Source organism: Onychomys torridus, chromosome 21, assembly GCF_903995425.1.
Source record: "Onychomys torridus chromosome 21, mOncTor1.1, whole genome shotgun sequence".
NCBI classification, from domain to species: domain Eukaryota; kingdom Metazoa; phylum Chordata; class Mammalia; order Rodentia; family Cricetidae; genus Onychomys; species Onychomys torridus.
Window position 1 is genome coordinate 11,530,739 of NC_050463.1, and position 19,519 is coordinate 11,550,257.

Below are 19,519 nucleotides of genomic sequence, written 5' to 3' on the forward strand. Positions count from 1 at the left end.
ATACTACTAGAGAAATTGGCAGATATTCTGACAGAGATACTTTTCTTTCAAACAAGAACACTGGAAGATGAGCCTTCTGTCAGAGAGAGAGAGAAAAAAAACACTTCATTGAACTGAAAAAAAATTCAAAGTGAAGTTTCATTTTCTTTAATGTTTCCCTGTTTTTGAACCCTTATTGGATTGCCTAATTTTGTCCTTCTTTGGTGTCTTCATAAACATGACTTGTAGTTTTTTATTACTTTAAAATACCAAGCTTGTCTGCTATATTTATTAAGTAATTACTGTCTTTAAAAGCATGAATGACAATCTTTTCTATTAATTAACTTTTGTAGTATTATCTTTGTATAAAGTTTTATGAAGAATATATAAGCTTTAATTAAGGATGACAAGAGAAATTTCATACTTCATATCCTGCTAATATTCTTCACTATTTATAATGATGGAGGAATTTCAGAAATAGTCTATTTTAGCAATTTCATTGTGTGTGTTTGGATAAAGGAATAAAGTAGTGTATGCTTCATTACATGGCTGACTTCATTATAGGAAAACCATACACACTATTTCTGTCACTTAAATCTCCATTTCCATTTACTTTTCTAGGACCTAATTAAGCAGTTCTTACCACTCATGTAGAGATATGAAATAAGAACAGTTAGTGTTAGACACAGGCATATTTAATAACTTTGGATAGCCCTCCTGTTTACTTTTGGTGACACGTTCTACTTTCAATTTCAGCTTAGAGGCTCAAGCCTCAGTGACATCCAGAGTTAGGATAGTTGATACTGCCTGCCAAACTCTTAGCACATCAATTTTATTGGCCCTATTTCTCTCTTTTTTAAAAGAAGGTTATTAAAAAAAAGAAGGTTGTATAGAAATCACTGGTAAAGTCATGTCAGATCTAAAAAATGAAGTTTCTTATACATAAGTGCATAAATGTCTGGGTAGAACTAACACCAGAACTAAAGTGAACCATGTACATTATTCATAGCTTTCTTGAAAATATCTCATATGCTGAAATGAGACAGCTGAGTTTCTGGTTGAGTATCACTGCTTTTTAAATAGATTTGAACATGCTGTCTACATCTGTTCCTCTCTATTCCCTAGTCTTCTTCAGATTGAGGAAATCTGTATTTTCCCTGTAAAACTATCTTAGACTTTCCCCCTATTTGATGGCAAAAATTACTGAAGGTCCTCCTCCAGTCTTATTTAACTCTTCTGAAGGGGAGTAACTGGGTATGATACAGATACACCCAGAGTATATTGTGAGGAAATGAGTCTCTTTGTGGAAAGGATACATTCCCCCAATACTAGCGTTTACTAGGTTTTTTATTTTAAACAACAACAACAAAACTACTACCAAAAAAGAAAATGATGATGCTTTGATTGACAAGGAATGAGATTACCATGCAAGTTCAATAAAGAGGCTTACTAAAATTTGTTTCTAGTTATATAACAGAAGGTTTGGAGCAAGGAAAACAAGAGACACATTACATAATGATATGAGACTCTCTAAATTAAAAGAAAAATAGCAATAGCATATTCAAACACTAATAAAATATAAATAGCATTTCTATATACTTTTCCACAATTTAGCAGAGCAAAAAAATTAGGAAGAGTCTTTAAGAATGGAAACAATTTTATAAAGATTTGAATTTTAAATTAGTGATAGCATGAAGTGAGCAATTCTTAAAAGATGGTTGTGGATATTTGATTGAGGAAAGGTGATAAGAAGAGATGAAGTTCAGTAAAGAGTATATAGGGAATAAACACAATGTGAATCAGCAAAGGTTTATTCCTCCTATAGACATATAGGACAGATGAAGAAATTTTAGCTCTCCATCTCTTTTTCCTTTTAATCCACATGAATATCCATTTTGAGGAAAACTGCAATCTAGCTACTTATGGGCCCAAATTTCATCTCTGTAACTTCCTAACTGTAAGAACTTACTGAAAGAATATAAGCAACTATTGGAGTGTATGTTCCCTTGTCTATTATATAAAGTTGTTTGTAGTAATAAAATCCTAGCTAACCCTATCAGGCACGTAGTGTATTCTGGACATTTTCTAAACATATTACTTGTAATCTAATGTTCACAATAATTTTTGTGCAGGAGACAAGTGAAATCAGCATTTTCTAAGGGTAAAGGGACAGAGAAGTTAAAGAGTATATCACAAACTGTAGAGTGGGTGACAAACATGAAGAGGATCTGAATGCAGATATTTGTCCTTTGGAGTCTGGGGCTTTAATAATGTAGTTATAGTGATACCCAGAGACTTTGAAAAATTGCTCATATTTTGATGTCATTATATTGATAATATTTGAGGATTCATAAGGAATAGTCATCTTCTCACCCTATTTGAGAATCAATTATATTAAGCATAAAGATCAGGTGGACATCTGGATATTGATAATATAAATTGAATGGAAATATAGTTTTAGAGCCACAGATAAGTATGCATTGTAATTATTTGTTTTTGTTTTGTTTTTCCTCAAATTAACCTGATATTTCACTTGTTCTCTGGACATCACAGATAAATAATTTTTAAATACACAGCAGTTAAGGAAGGATACATATGCCATGGGAATGAACAAGTTCTGAAAATAAGTTTAAATGATTCTTAATCTCATATTATTACCTACCTTTTCTAAAGTCACCAAGGAAATAGGAGAATACTCTTTACATGAGGAAGGTTTGGGAAGAAATATTTTGTTCTTACAAGGATACTACCCAGTCTAGTCTTAGTCAAATGCTGATTACCCGATGAAAGCCCCGTCTTAGGGTCTTCAAATAGCCACATCAAGATATAAAGTCTTTGGTATAGTTTGGTGATTAAATTTCCCATTGGAGACAAAGTTTTATATATTAAAGGCTAGTAGCACAATTGTTGTGAGATGATTGATATGATGGGGTATTGCCTAAAAAAGAGATTAATTCACTAAAGAATGCATAATATTGGTAATTTTAATTGGTGGGAAGTAAAGCCTAGGATAATTTAGCGGGGGCATTCCTTTCAAGGATATATTGTTCTGTCCTCTTTTTCTCTTTTGACTTCCTGATGACCATGAGGTGAATAACTTTGTCCATGCCCCATGACCATGATACTCTGCCTCATAATCGCCAAGAAACAATAATGTCGGTGACAATATATTAAAAACCTCTCACACCATGATTCAAAATATAGTCTTCTTATCCTAAATGGTCTCTCCTGTGACAAAACATAACTTTTACTGTGATAAATTGTAACTAACACAATCTTCAGTATCTGAAGTTGAAGGACAACCCCTGTCTTAAGCACAGTTAGTCTTTGATCTGCTTAGCTATCAACCCTGCTTTAAAAAATAAAGTAACAAAATCAATAAAATAAGTGGTTGCTTTAACATGTTTGCTTTTTGGTGGCTGTGACTGAGACTCACTCCTTATAGGATTATAGAAGACAAGAGCTGTGTTGCCCTTTGGGAGTAAAAATAAGGCTAACAGGAATGGCTGTTCTTCCTCTAAATGTGCATCTGTCACTTCTGACTTTGAGTATCTATTAGGGTATGTTTTTTGATGGCATCTGTGTTTTTAGCAGAATTGCTCCATGGGTCCTATGAGCACAGCTATCTTTGGAAATGCCATAACCAGGGAATGAGATATCTTTTCTTTAGAGTTGATTTTTATGCATTTCCTTGAAAGCCATTTACAGGGGACTAAAAATGAATATATTTATAACTGCCACATTTTCTAAAGGAAAATGGCACCTTTCACAGAAACTCCTACAGTGACCAGATACATAAGCCTGGGGAATTAGCCACAGTAGTGCTAGATGATGCCACTCTAATGAGGGTATCAACCAAGAGGTGATATGATCCCTGTGTCTATAGTGGTGGAAATAATAGGCCACTTATCATTGAAATCATTACAGAGGTAGACTTGAACACTATGTGCACTTTCCAAGCCCAATTCTGCTAGTTAAACAGACCTTGGATTTAATGCTACTCTAGCATTTGAAAGCTTTGCCCTGTACTTGCCAGGACAACTAGGTATCTTAAAAATAATTATTAGTAAATGATCTTAGTTAAAGACATCTAATAGTGTATTAAACCCCAAAGAGAAAGCATCTTAATACCATAAACGTGGGGCTTCAGACCATGAAAAAGGAGGAATTTAAGCAAGTGACTACTCAACATAGGAATGCCATATGGCTTATGGTATCTATCTACTAAAAGCCAGAGATTCTAAGTCTGGTAAGCCTTGATGTTCATTCCTGGATCATTAGAAAAAGTCCCAAAGGCACCAAACATCCCTGGCTTGAAGGCTGTTTATTTCTTTGAAATGAAATAAAGATGGACTTTGACAGGGAGCTGGGGACTTAAACAGGACATGTGGGCAAGTCTGAGATTCTGAACAGTTTGCTGGTAGGTAACAGCTTTAGAGTATGTGAAAAGAAGACAACAGGGAACATGGGCAGCTGGAGGGTTTGTCAGGGTTGATTTACTGCTTTGTATTTTCCACTGTACTTTTTGTGGTTCACAGAACAATTTTCACCTCCATTTGTTTATTCTGCTAGTACTTCAGAAGATCACTGTGTTCTCTGTGGTAGAGAAGGAAATGTGGAGCAGGTGAGTGCCTGAGGCTGACTTTCTGTGAAGATGAGCCACATGGTAAGACAATCCCCTTTCTCACCACAATTCTTCATTGTTAATGTAGGCATTTGTATACACTGGAACTACTCCTGAAGAAACATAGAATTTTTTTTTTACACTGCCTACTCAGTAGTTTTTGATTTTTCTTTATTTCTTACCCTCAATAATATAGTTTTTCTTTTAGGAATGTTCTTGTAACTTAAAAAATTTTTAACTGGAAACTTTTTGAAGTCATTCAACCACATATGCTGAATTGATGTCTATTCCTTTTGTGTTGATATTTTAAGAACACTCTATTATGAAATGAATACCATTCTAGTTTAACTTATAACTTTATTTCTCTTTAGATTTTATTCTTTCATTTTAATGATTTAATCATAGTCATCTCATTGTTATTTGATTTCTTACCAGGTTTGGAGAATAGTTGAGATTTACGGCATTCAAAATTTTATAAATCTAATCCTTTCAAAAAGTACTTCTTGACACCAAATATGTTGCCAGATTTCAGATAATTAACATTTTGATTATTCTAGAGATTTTGGTCTTGAGATTATCAATACTCACCAAATACTCATTACAAGTGATGCAGACAGACTTACTCCAGGACATGTGTCAATGAGGTTTTAGAATTCTAGTAATAAACTGAAAAACCAGGGCTTCCAGAAAGAGAAAATAAATAGCCTATAGAGAAACAAGATGTAGATTGACAACAGGCTTATCATTAGGGCACCTTAGATGCTCTAATTAAGTGAACTTGTTTAATAAAAGTTTTACAAGCAAGCTTTCAACCCAGAGTCTTAGATCCAGCCAAACTGATATCTAATTCTAAGGGTAAAAGAGGAAATTTACTTCATTTGGCCCTTCCTTGAGAGAATTATTGGGTAATATAGGTTAGGAAGCTAGAGTACCTCACACATCTAAAACTGTATGATTACTTACAATGAAGAAAAAAATATACACTAGAGAAAAGACAGCAATGTCAAAAACTGGTGCTAGAACCCCCAGAGATCATCAGGTAGAAGACTGAAACTAGATTCTTATATCTCAGCCCTCACAAAACTCAAATCCAAATGCATCATTGAAGTATGTTCAAAATGTGATACTTTGAAACTGTGATAGGAAAAGGTACGGATTGCACTTAAACCCCAACACCTATTGGTAAGGATTTTCTGAATATGACTTTTATAACACAGAGAATAAAATTAACAATTAACAAATGAGTTCTCATGAAACTAAAAGCTTATGTGCAGCAAAGGAAACCATTAAGAGAGTGAAAAGGCATCTAATAGAATCAGAGAAAATCTTCCCCAGCTATGCATCTGGTAGAGAATTAGTAAACTAGGGTATCCATGAAACTCAAAAAATTAAATTAAAATTAAACACCACACTCAACTAAAAATATTTTATGGAACTAAACAGATTCTCAAAATAATTACTACTGGCTTAGAAACAGTTATAAAAATAATTCACCATACTTAACCAACAGGGAAATACAGATTAAAAATACTTTAATATTCTGTATGGATGTTTGAAAAGGGAAACTGTGTGGGAAAATTGGATGTGCCAGTTGGTTTAGTCACTGTGAAAGTAAGTCTTGAGTTTCCTCAAATAACTATGAATGGCTATACTATATAATCCAGTCATTTCATTCTTAGGCATAGATTCCAAGGAATCTTTGCCTTACTATAGACACACATGCACACATTATGCATTGGAGCTCCATTCACAATAACTAGGAAAGTGAGTCAATTTAGATATCCATCAACTGATGAATGAATAATAAAACCATGGCACATATCACAATGGAATTATATTTAGCTGTGGGAATTATGAAATTTGTATGAAAATGGATGAAACTGCTGGGCGGTGGTGGCACACGCCTTTAATCCCAGCACTCAGGAGGCAGAGCCAGGTGGATCTCTGTGAGTTCAAGGCCAGTCTGGGTTACCAAGTGAGTTCCAGGAAAGGCACAAAGCTACACAGGAAAACCCTGTCTTGAAAAACCAAACCAAAACAAAAACAACAACAACAACAAAAAAAAAGAAAATGGATGAAACTAGAAAAATTTGGGCTGAGTGAGGTAACTCAGTCTAGAAAAGGCAAATACCACCTTTCCCTCATATGTAGATGCTAGCTCTGACTCTTTAGCTTTGTATGCTTACATTTTTTGTACAATTAAAAATCCAAGAGACTGGGAAGGAGACAAAAGAGACAACACCACATAAGTTAAATGAGGGTAGAGAGGTGGTTTATGAGTGGGTTCGAGAAAGATTCAACCAGGACCAATAGCTCCAGTATCATGTTTGAGTCACCTCTACATGAGTAATATATCAGAAAGAAACTATATGCCTCCAGAAATATATAGTCCTACCATCCCTCTTAGTTCCATAAAGAACAAATTGATGAGACTCTACTGCTGTAAACATTGTACATTGTGAAGAAAGATGTAGAGACACTGAGCTGTAAATAGATCACAGTATGCTGTCCTACTGGCTGGCTCTCACAGTGCCAGATGGTGCTATGCAGACCGCTGTGGGATAATGGTATAACTAGATTGAGGCCTCTATGATCTATAATACTAAACTGCTAGGCAAAATGTACCCACTGATGCAACAATTTCTGGTGGAGCTAGTCCTACACTACTGAAATAGGTTTGGGATTTCTACATTTGAGTGATTCCATGATTATTACTATAAACCTGGTCTAAAATGGTGGCTTAATTTAATGGATGTAACATCAAAATAGTCAATACATATTTACATTTACATCTACAGACAAAATTTACTCCTAGGTTTAAACAGAGAAGCCATTCCTTGCAGTGAGTCAGGGTAAATATGAAAACTCAGGGCAGTAGAAAATGCTGAGAATAATTAAAAAAAAAAAACACTTGGAGTCTCAGGCACAGATAATCCAATTATACTACTACCATTTAAGGCTAAGAGAACATTGCAGAAGGAACGTAAGGAAAGTAAAAGGCGGGAGTAGAAAAGAGAAAGGTTTGGGAAATACCTTCTTCTTCTTCTTCTTCTTCTTCTTCTTCTTCTTCTTCTTCTTCTTCTTCTTCTTCTTCTTCTTCTTCTTCTTCTTTTGGTATTTTTCGAGACAGGGTTTCTCTGTATAGCTTTGAGCCTTTCCTGGATCTCGCTCTGTAGAACAGGCTGGCCTCAAACTCACAGAGATCCATGATTGATTTCGATTGCTAGAATTGTAAATGAGAATCGAGAGCAAACCAAAACACTAAACAATGTGATTCACTGGAACTGAGAGAGGGCACTGGACCCTGAAGATGCTCACAGTCTTCTGGAAGGTAAAGAAGAGGGGGTTTTAAAAGGAGTAAACCAGGAATACAAGTGAGAGAGAGAGAAAGGAAAGAGGGAAGAGGGCAAGATGTGCTATTAACCAAAATTAAGTCAGCATGTTACTCATAAATAAGTGCAAAGTGTAAACACCAAAAAGTAATGGGTAAGAAATCCTCCTGATGAAACTCAGAAAAGAAGTTGCGTTTTTTTAAAAAACAATGTTTACTGTGACCCTCTGCCTCAAAAATGACCACTCTGCTCTGATGTTAACTAGTGTAAATGCAAAGATGAAAGTGGGTTTGCAAAAACATGTCTGTCTGCTTTAGTTCTATTTTTACTGCAAACCCCAGACATTAAACCTAGCTCTGTATCCCCCAACACTATTAAGAGAATGCTTGTGGAAAATGAATATATTTATAGTTTCCAACAAAGCTGGGGAGATAGGAATTCTCAATATGTTTCCATCTGATCCATAGTGGTGTAATGGCTTATTGAAATCCTGAAAGGGAGCTAGAAAATATATATGTATAGATCTAGCCATGAGCTCATGTATGTTGAAATAGTTGATAATCTTTCTCCCAGTGCCAGGCACTAGGCCTCTTATGAATGACCATTTTCAAAGCCAGCATGGTAATTCATGCAGGCATCATAGTTCTTAGAATACAACGGTAATATCATTGATTACAACTACATTTTAAATTGGTTAACTTTTAAATGGAGGAGCATTATTATTCTTTCTTAGTATTTAAAATAATTATTTTTGTTCATTCATGTGTGTGTGGGTAAGGGTGACATGAAGGCCTGAGGAGTACATTAGAGCCCTTGGAGCTGTAGTTGCAGGCATTGTGAGCCACATGATAGGTGTGTCAGAAATCAAACATGGGTCCTCTGCAAGATCAGTAGGTGCTCCTAACTGCAGAGGTATCTCTCCATTCCCAGCATTTTTTCCCCTAGTGATACCCATCATAGAATAAGAACCATTCTGTATTTTTATAACAATTCTAGTTTGCCCATGGGCTCCTTTTCATGCCACCTCTCTCTACATAGTGTTTCTAGCCAACTTCTCTTATTTTGCCTATGGGCTCTTGAACATGTCAGCTTTTTCCATATAGTATTTCTAGCCAATTTTTATTTTGCCTATGGGCTCTTCAGCATGTCATCTCTTCATACTGTTTCTGGAGTCAACTTTATCTCCTAGTTTGCCTATGGGCTCTTCACCGTGTTGTTCATCATGCACAGCAATCCTAGTCAACTTCTATTGCACTTCTACCAATAGGCCTCAAATCAAAGTCGATCTTCTCAATGGAAGTAGTCGACTTCCTTAGTTATGCACTACTCCTAGTACTCCATCTTGCAGTTCTTCCAGATTATATTTTATATTACACATAAGAGTTTATTCAGGATCATTTAGTGACATAATAGTGTAAAGCAAATTGTGATTCCCAATTTAGACTACAAACACCTTTAGGGGTAGAAATGTGTGATATCTTTCCCTTCCATTATAAGGGTCATAGCCCAAGTAAGGAGGACAGGCTCATAAGAGAAAATTATAATATAGTTATTGAATTAATGTTTAGGACAACAGAGAAGTTCCCCCCCCCCCAAAAAAAAAGATGTAAAGAAAACTGACTTTTTCCATGGTGATATTCCCTATATTATGGCTAGCCACAGAATTGTTATTGGAAAAAATGACTATGTTCAAAAGCCTTATCCATAATAATAGACTGGGGGACCCAACAAAACTGTTCAACTCAGATTCTCCTTATACTCTCTCTATAGTAGTTCTTCTGCTTGGTTGTAGAATAGATAGGTTTGAAAATTTCTTCTATCCTGCTCCGAGGTGGAGGAAGGTCACAGTCATAGATCTATAGCTATATTCACAAAAGAAGGCACCTAATTTCCAAGATGAACCCTGGAAAGATGAATTATGCTTTCTATTACAGAAGAGAGAGACAAGAGACTGGACAGACCAAGTTAGAAAGAGCCTTTGTTATAAGGTTATTTTACTGAGCTTCTGTGGAAAAAAATAGAAGCTTGCCATCACTCCCATTACTCATTGCTGTCTGTCCACTGAAACTGGTTGGGATTTCTTTTTCTTTCCAGCATGAAGTGCAATCAAGCACTTGCTATTACTGTTTTCTATACTCACCTCTAAGATACCATGGTAACACATGGTGATTGTGATTTGTTTTTAATGGTTCAACATGTTATTGTAAACACAAAGTTGCCTTGGTAGAAATTTTGTTGTTTTATTTTTTTTAATGGAAAGCTTTGGATTACCCAGGTATATCCCATTGTATACAAGTGCAACAGGTATTTTGCTACAAGACTTTCAGAAAATTAAAGGCATTCTTCTTGATGGGTGAGTCAGAAACATTAGCCAATCACACCATCTACAGATGAGTTTTATTTTTATGTTTTTATTTATATTTACCTATTTATTTGTAGCATCCCTGTGAATCTCACTGTTTTCTTTCCTAACAACTAGGAAACAAGCCAGTCTGTAAGTCAGGGTCTCGCTTCTGCTGAATGGTGATCTTTCTCCTCTCTTTCCTCTCCACTGTCATGTAGTCTAACATTTACCCTTAGGCAGTAAGAGCAGTAAGGAGAGCCTTTGCCAGGAAATGTATGTGGATCCTGACCAGAGGATTCATTTGTTTTATCTTGCATGATATCTTATTTAATTATAGTGTCCAGTCTTCTTGCTTTAAATTATTCTCCCACATTAAAATGACTCCTGCTCCAAGTCAAACTTCATCCTGAAGGCTTTGGACTACATTCTGAAGGCAGTGTCCTCAGTTACAGGATGAATTTTAAATTCTCCTGGTTCCTTGCCCTGAAAGCTCTCCTGGAGAGATGCAATCATTTGCCACTAACTTGGACAGTTTACCTATGACCTCTATTTTTTTCTCAGTTAAACTCATGTGCTGAACAATATTACTTGCTCCTGGCTAGTTCTTATTTCCCAGGTTGATTCACATTTTTATTAAAACTTCAAATCTGAGAACTCTTTTTTGATTGTAATTATTTCTACATGATTGTTTCTCTATTCCCAGCATAGGTCACTTTCTAACAGTACTGGAGATAGCAGAACAAATATTTTATTCTTTTCTTTTATTTAGGCCTTTAAATGGAAAATACTTTATCTTATAAATTTTATAATTTAGTAACAGGATTAAGAGGAAATATAAAGCTACTTGGCTCTGAAGCTAGCTTGTGGAAAGTTCAAACTTCAAGAGAGATCTGTGATGCAATTTTCAAATATCATTGTGCATTATTCATACATATAATATTTATGATCTCAAGTAATCAAGTTCCATTTCATACTGCATGTTGATTTAAAAAAGAGCAGCAAAATGTTAATATAACTTTAATATTTCCACTATAAATATTCATAAAATGTTAGTTTATATTGCTGTATTAATAATAAAGTCTTCCATTGTTTAATTTAGATAGTTAGATAAACATTTAGCCTACATTTTCTCATTAAATCCAGCCAGCAAATTTGATGCTACTTTCCTGATTATACAAATGAGGAAGTGGTAGCTCTCAGAACTAAAGTATATGTTCTTGCTTATCTACAAAGAAAATTGAAACCTTTGCATAGACATCCAAGCTCCTTGGAAAAGATCCTAAGACAATGATTGAATATGCTCTGATAGGTTTTGCATTTAACATTTTGGTTTTATTAACTTTCTTTCAAAATTTTCTAGCAGCTAGAAAATTTTGCAAATTTGCCTTAAGATCAAGAACAATGACTCCTAAGAAGAAAAAGTCCTTATCCATTGATGCTTCAATCTTTCCATGTTTTCTACAGAAGGCATGCCATGGAAGATAGGGTATGGGGATGATAAGCAGCTGCCTCTGGATGTTGTTTGTGGGTTTTGCTTTGTAAATTCTTAAACTCTAGCTGGATTGCTGTGTTTTATTTCATTCTCTGACAATATCAGAAAATGAAGTGTGGATAGTCAAGATATTTTTCTTCTAATTAATTAAGTCTTGCTTTTTAAAATATGGCGTCAAAGATGGAGAGGGGGCTATTTCTTTACAATGTATTGAATCCAAGATTAAAATCAATAACTTGACATTTATAATATTTCTTCTAAGGAATTTGATTTCCAGAAAATGAATCTGACATATGAATCATCTACAACAGGGACAAACATTGATTTTTAGGCATCTAAATTGTGGAAATAGTGACTAGTCTTTCTAGAGAAAAAAAAAAGCTTTATTTGTAATGTTACCTTAAATGTCTTGTGTGTATTGTAACATCATATCAAAATTACTCTTTAAACTATATTCTGAAATCAGATTCCAGTCAAGAAAAGAAGATGAATACAAAGACAGAGAGATGAACTTCGAATATAAGGATTTTAGAATAATAGAGAAGCTGCAGGAACAGCTAGGAAGGTCACCAGGTAAATAAAAATAGTTCTATTATGCAGCCTAATGGTGGAAAATACGTTCTTGACCTGCCCTCTTCAGGTGATACCAAACTTTACCTCACAGGAAAAAAAATAAATGGTAAGGTCCCCAAAATATTTATGATTGTCATTGCTTTGAAAGGTTTAAGTTCCTGGTTCCATCAGGTACAAGGATGAAAGAAATATTTTTTTCTTTCATTTGTCAGTGGTAAAAATAGAAGTAGAAATGAAACAAAGAAAAATAAATATAATGTTGATTTCCTAAAGTGCTCTTATGTTTTGTGACTTAATATAGTTTCAATTTCCATAATGAATGAAGTATTACTGATAGAAACCATCTACAAGCAGTTGCAATATATGTAAGGCCCAACTATTTGCTAAAAAGTAAAATTGAAAACCAAAACATGTTCTGATGGAAAGCTGGGGATATCATACATATCTATGTAATAGAAGAGGATATATTCAACAACTTTAAACATGTTAGAATCAATATTTTTTCCATAGGATCATTAAAAGAGAGTTGTTGAGTTGATACCATGACTATGATGTGAGCACGAAGATAAACTTAACATCTATTTATCTCTATATATTAATAAGTTTTGGACTTGGTATGATGATTCTATGGCTGTACACCACTTTCCTTTATTTGACTTTAATTGGATGTCAGTGTTACCACTATGATATTTTTTAAATAATCAACATGTAATGATTAGGAAAACAATGAAGATATACAGAAAGACACATAATAAGTACAAATCCTATACAGATTGAGCATATCCTGTTAAAATGCATATACAACTGACACATTGCCTAAAACTGCAGTCTATGTGGTATAACATACACATAGACTGGTTACATCTCTAAGATGCCTCATTATATATGAGGAATTACAAAATCTAGAACTACAAGTGGCCATATATATATTGAATAAGTAATGTTCAATTCAGACCATGTCTTTATTCATTCTTTAAATTTAATATGAATTTTTATTAGCTCTTTGGAAAGAAATTTAGTGCATGTATTTAGATCATCATAATCATCTCTAACCACTCCTCCCAGATCCACCCCTTCTTTTCTATACACACAACCTATATTTCCCTTTTCTTTACCCATAAATTTCAGTTTGTGCTATGTAAATATTCTTGAATGTATGGCCATGCATTGAAATGTGGTCAACTTGCTAGGAGTGACACCTTTAATAAAAGAGACTTTGGTTTCTCTAGAATCTGTCAATTGTCAATAGTTCCATAGCTAGGTGGTACAATTCTATGTACACTTCCTCTCTCCATGCTAGAATTTGGTCTGTCTTGAGTTTGCATGTGTCAGGGCTTGCTATAACAACTACTCTGATTTCGTATGTGCAGCTTCCCTGGTGTATGCAGAAGACACCATTTTCTTGTAGTTACTGACCATTTCTTACTCTTATTTCTGCCCACTCTTTTACAATGACCCATGACCTAAGAGACGATGTAATTATTGTGTTTCATGTGGTGTTGAAGGTTCCATAGTCCTTTATTCTCTGCACCTTGGCCAGTTGCATGTCTTTATGGTCACAATAGTCTTCTGTGAAAAGAAGTCAATTTAATACTACGTCCACTTGCATTCTCCTCTAATCCTATGGCTTTTCTAGTAACAAATTTTTGACTGTGGTATCAAGTATGGATTTCATCTTTTGCAGCAGGACTTTAATCCAGCCTGAAAGTGGTTGGTTCCACACACGACGGTCATACCACTATTTCAGTCATATTGTAGCTTCCAGAGCTCACAGCTGGGTAAAACTGGAGATTATCTTTCTCTTCTGCTAGTTTTGCATAGCACCTTCCATTAATATGAAAGCTAGCAGTAAGGACTGAAACTTCCAGGAAAGTACCAGCTTGATAACTCTAAATTCCATGACTTAGATATGTGATGTTTTCAGCAATAGGGTCTTACATTAAATTCTGGTGGGTAATCAAGATTATTGACAATAACCTATAATATTTTGGAGTCTATGGGACTTCATTGATCAACAACTCCAAGAGAAATGCCCCATTCCTGGCACTGGGCTTTTTGTTTGTTAGTCCCCACATCTTATTTCAAGGCTTTTCTCCATGCTACATATTGCAACATTTTGTCTGTTTGAGAACACAGTGAGATTAATGTTGTGGGTATGAATCATTTGCTGACATCTCATCCTTTACTATTAACTCACTAGATAAAACTGGGTGGAACATATCCATAACTTGACTGTGTCTCCATATTTTGAAATGGATCTGTTTCTGGCAAGTTATAGTGAGGCATATGTGTTATGGATAAACTACATTAACTCCCAATATGTCATCATCTGCATGTCTCTCGGGGTATCATAATTTTATATTCACCTTCATTAAAAACAAAAACATGCATATTTTAAGTGGAATAATTGACTTTATATATGTTTTCATTTTTCATATTTAATTAATATAAATATTTATTTTTCAGATTGCTGTATCATGCCAGACAAAGCCTCAGAATTAATGCTCTTCTAAGCTATGAGAATTTAGTTATGAATACTGAAAATAACAGTTCATTATCAAAAGCAAATGACAGTTCAACCAAATAAACAAAGATATTTTATCCTTTTCCTAGGCTTCTAAGGAACTGAAAGTCTGTGATTGGAAAGCCACTGCAGGAGTCAGGTGAAAATGATTATGTTACTGTTTATGTCACTGAATAACTACATGCAGATATTGTGTCCATGAATCAAAACAGGATTTAAAAAATGTTTATTGAAATAATATAATCCATGAAAAGCAATGGTATTATAAACTAGCACAAGGTAAAAAAGTCAGTTTGCTAAATATTGTTCTTTCATAACAACTTCTGGAGTGGATGCTACTCAACTTGGCCTCAAAATAAATTTCTTATGACTATTAAGGAGTTAAATCAGGACAACAGTTTGTGTACAGAATTCAAAAGTTAATATTTGTGATGCAATAATATAATTAATGGCCATTGTCTACACTGTGTGTTTCAAGGTTCTTAGTGTCTTATTCAAAACTCACATAAATTGCAAAGCAGCTAAGAATTTCATTAAAGGCCAGGTGAAAGTACAAGCTAACTATGCTACAGAGAAGATCTAGCTACTTATTCTAGCAGGACTACTGTTTGGGACATCCTTTTCTGGAGTTCAAAAGGAAGAGGAATTATTGATATGAAAATTTTTCTGTTTTGATTGACAGATTTCAGTATGTAAGACTTTGTTCACTGTGTATGTTCTTTCCAATAATTAGTCTGATTTTAATCAGATTCATGTCTGTGCATAGGCATGGAATGTTATAAAGGATTTTTCACTAACTATTCACACTGAGTCACAATCTGCTTTATTCTTATACATTCTACATCAAAACAAACAGCCTCTCTTCCTGTAGGTCCTATTTTTGCTCTGAGGCATGTTTAAATGGAAAATAAACATAAAACTGGAGTTAATAAGGGCTTATAAGAATCTATAGGTTGGGGTACCTAGTTATTTTGTTTAGAAATATGTATACATCTGCATGTGTATGGATATGCGTGTGTGTGTGTGTGTGTGTGTGTGTGTGTGTGTGTGTGTGTGTGTGCAGCTCATTATAGAGGTGAAAGGAGCCACAAATTTCTAATTGCTTTATTAGGAAATGAGTATATGTGTAACTTGAGCCAAGCAGAACTCTCAGGGGTTAAGTTCTCCGTGTATGTTTGTCTCTCAGCAGCATTAGCTTGTGTCTATAAAGCTGTTGTTACATGCCAATTGTAAGTGAATCACATATATTTACTTATTTTTTTTGTATAACTCCATGCAAATTGATGCTGTTATTCCCATTTTGCAAATGAATAAAGACAAAAATAGTTTATAAATTTACTGAAAGTCACTTAAATAATGTTTAGAATTAAAATGTAGGTCTTGTAGCTTCAGCTCATCCCTTTCTACCCAATTAATGAACTTTCAGGAAAATTTCCAAGCTCTTTGAAGCTCAATGCTCCTAACTTCTTTAAACAAGCAATAGCATGCATTATGGTATGTATACTTGACTATGAATCTGATATTTTTTTATAGCTCAACAGGACTGGAATTCAATGAACTGTGTCCATTATAGTATGAAAAATCTTTAAAAAAAATCTGGAACTGAGTCAATACATGATATTTTATCTCAGATTTCAAAGTTTTTTATCTTCAAACTCCAATGATTAATATATGAGGGGAATTCATATTGTTCTCATAAAACCCATATATATATATATATATATACACTAGAGTTACAGGCTGTTGTAATCAGCCTTATGTGGGTTGTAGAAACTGAACCTGGATCCTCTTCAACAGCAGTAAGTACTCTTGATAACTGAGCTGTCTCTTCCCAACCTCAAGAAAACTCATTCTTGCTGAGCAGAGAGTAAAGTATATTATCATATGTTTCTATGGCCATGGAAGTATCCGTGTGCTGTAGTTTTTATAATCATAAATCCCGTGACTCTGTAAAGCATTCTAACATGATGAACAACACAATAGCTATGATTTAACATTTCTTTTCCTCCTTTGGTTCATTTTCTCAGCTGTTCTCTTCTTTGGAACTGTCTGACAGGTTTGTCTGCTCTTATAGGAAGCAGTAGTTTCTGCTGTTTTGCTGCCTGTGTAACTTCACATGTTCTTTTCCCATGGATTCATACATGCTTTTATAGTTTTAAAACATAGTACAATTTCTGCCTGATAAATCACACATGGAAAAGGAAGGTGGTTGATAAATAAGCTTAATTGCCCTGACTATATTTAATCAGATCTTTTTAGTTTTCAAACAATTTGCATCTTTTACATACCTTAGAAGGTGGTAATTCCTTTGACTAACAAAAAGCAGTGTTTGAAGTATTTCTGCATAATTCATACCGAACATAATGCAGGGAACTGGCATTATCATGGTATGTATATTAATTATTCATATGCAAATAAGGATCCCATGGCTCTGCTCCACTGAACTATGTAACTTGCCACTTATTTTAGGCTTGCACATTTCTTCTACAATTGTGTTATCATTCCTTTATATAATATTTTCTAGTTCATATATATAAATATCTAATCATATTAAGATCTTCACATTTTAGCCAAAGCAATTAAGAATGTGAAAAGAAGAAATTGTTAATATTAAAAAAACTATATAGTTCCTATTTTTTTTTGTTGCAAGAAGCCGAGACATATGCCTTTTGGATGTTTTCTTTATGAGTTGTATATTTTAAGCACTTCTCCTACAAGTGTATTTTTCTCATACATGAGCATTTTCTATTTCTATCCATTGATTTTCCCCTAAGGTAATATTTAAAGAAACAAAATGTAAAAGTGAAGGTGCAAAAGAATGCACTTGAATGATGACCTCCATCCCAAGAATCTTCATTTCTGGGGTGTGATTTTTCATTGATAGAGAGGTATAAAGGGATTGAGATAAAGATAAAGGAACAGTCATTAAAAAGCAGGGATGTCAAAATACACTATTTGCTACTGCAAAAAGCACTCTTTGAAACAGAGGAAGAGGTGAAACTGAACTTGAACAGTGGGATTGGCACATTGTCTCATTCTTTGCCAGTTGGCCTAGAACACTAAACCCTAAGAAAGGGGATGAGCTTGGGAGGTGATTTAGCCTAGTGGTCTGAAAGCTTTCTATGATAATTACCAAGCTGAAGTATAGGATGATAAGAACATGGGTTGCAGAGATTTAGTTTCAGGTTTCTTGTAAAATGCTGCCTTTTCTTTGGGTTAATACCTGCCTGGATCTATAGTAGACCACTTACATTTCTGGCAGAAATATGGCTGTCATATACTGTGCATTGGTTTTGAGTTCCCATTCATTTTCTTTTTTTCCCATAGTCCTTCAGCCATCATAATTTGTGCTTCAACAACTTACTTTCAGAAATTTAGTATAAAAACTGGCTTAAATGGATTGTATATGCATACCATTTTCATTGGAAGAAATGATAAAGCACAAAACCAAGCAAATATCTGGTCTGGAATTCCAAGAACAGGAAAGCACACACTTTCTTCAGAGATAGCTTGCCTGCTTGCTCCCCTTGGGCTACAAAAGAGCCTTATAAGGCATAGTATGTTAAGGAAAAGCATACTCATGTACACAAAACACACTAAGATTATTATAGGGAAATTTAAATTTTTATATTCTATAGATGATAAAATTTCACATAAAGATGATTTTTAATTTAGAGAACAAATAAAGGAAAGGGCAACACAGAACCAACTTTAAACAATTAAGGACTTAGCTTAAAGCATTGTTATCAATCTTGTTTCTGAATCAGTACTTTTTTCCTGATCCCTGAAGTGTATTTTTCCCTGAGAGAGCATCTTATGTTTTCACTAGAGGGCTGTGGTGGTTCTATGAAAATTTCCCCCATAAATAAGCTCATGATCCCTAGTTGCTAGAGCTGTTTGAGGAGGTTCAGGTTGTGTGTGGCATTGCTAGTGGTAGTATGGCACTAGGGGTGGGCTTTGAAGTTTCAAAGCCTACTACTACCTAGTAGTTGGTTATTTTTCACTCTTTTGGCTCTTTGGAGGGGCCACAACCCAGCTCCCAAATAAACCACATGGAGGCTTATTGTTACTTATAAAAGCCCAACCTCAGCTTGACTTATTTCCAGCCAGCTTTTCTTAATGTAAATTACCTCATCTATCTTTTGCCTCTGGGCTTTTTTATTTCTCTATTACTTGCTTTACTTCTTTCTTCATGGCTTGCTATGTAGCTGGTTAGTTAGTCCCTGGAGTCTGCTTCTCCTTCTCCTTTTTCTTGATCCTTGATCTTCTCTCCCAGATTTTGTCTTCTATTTATTTTCTCTGCCTTCCAGCTCTGTCTATCCTTTCTCCTGCCTTGCTATTGGCATTTTAGCTCTTTATTAGACAAACAAAATATCACAGCTTCACAAAGTTAAACAAATGCAACATAAAAGAATACAACATATCTTTTCATCTTTAAACAAATGTTCCACAGCATAAACAAATGTAATACATCTTAAAATAATATTCTACAAAAAAACCCTGGCTGCCATTACATCATTATTTGAAGTTCATCCTCTTTCAACCATTCTTGAATGATCTCCTTGATTATATCTATACCCAATCAAGACAGCAGCAAGCCACTTGGCAGTATCGTTTCTTGATGAAGTACTACTACTACTACTACTACTAC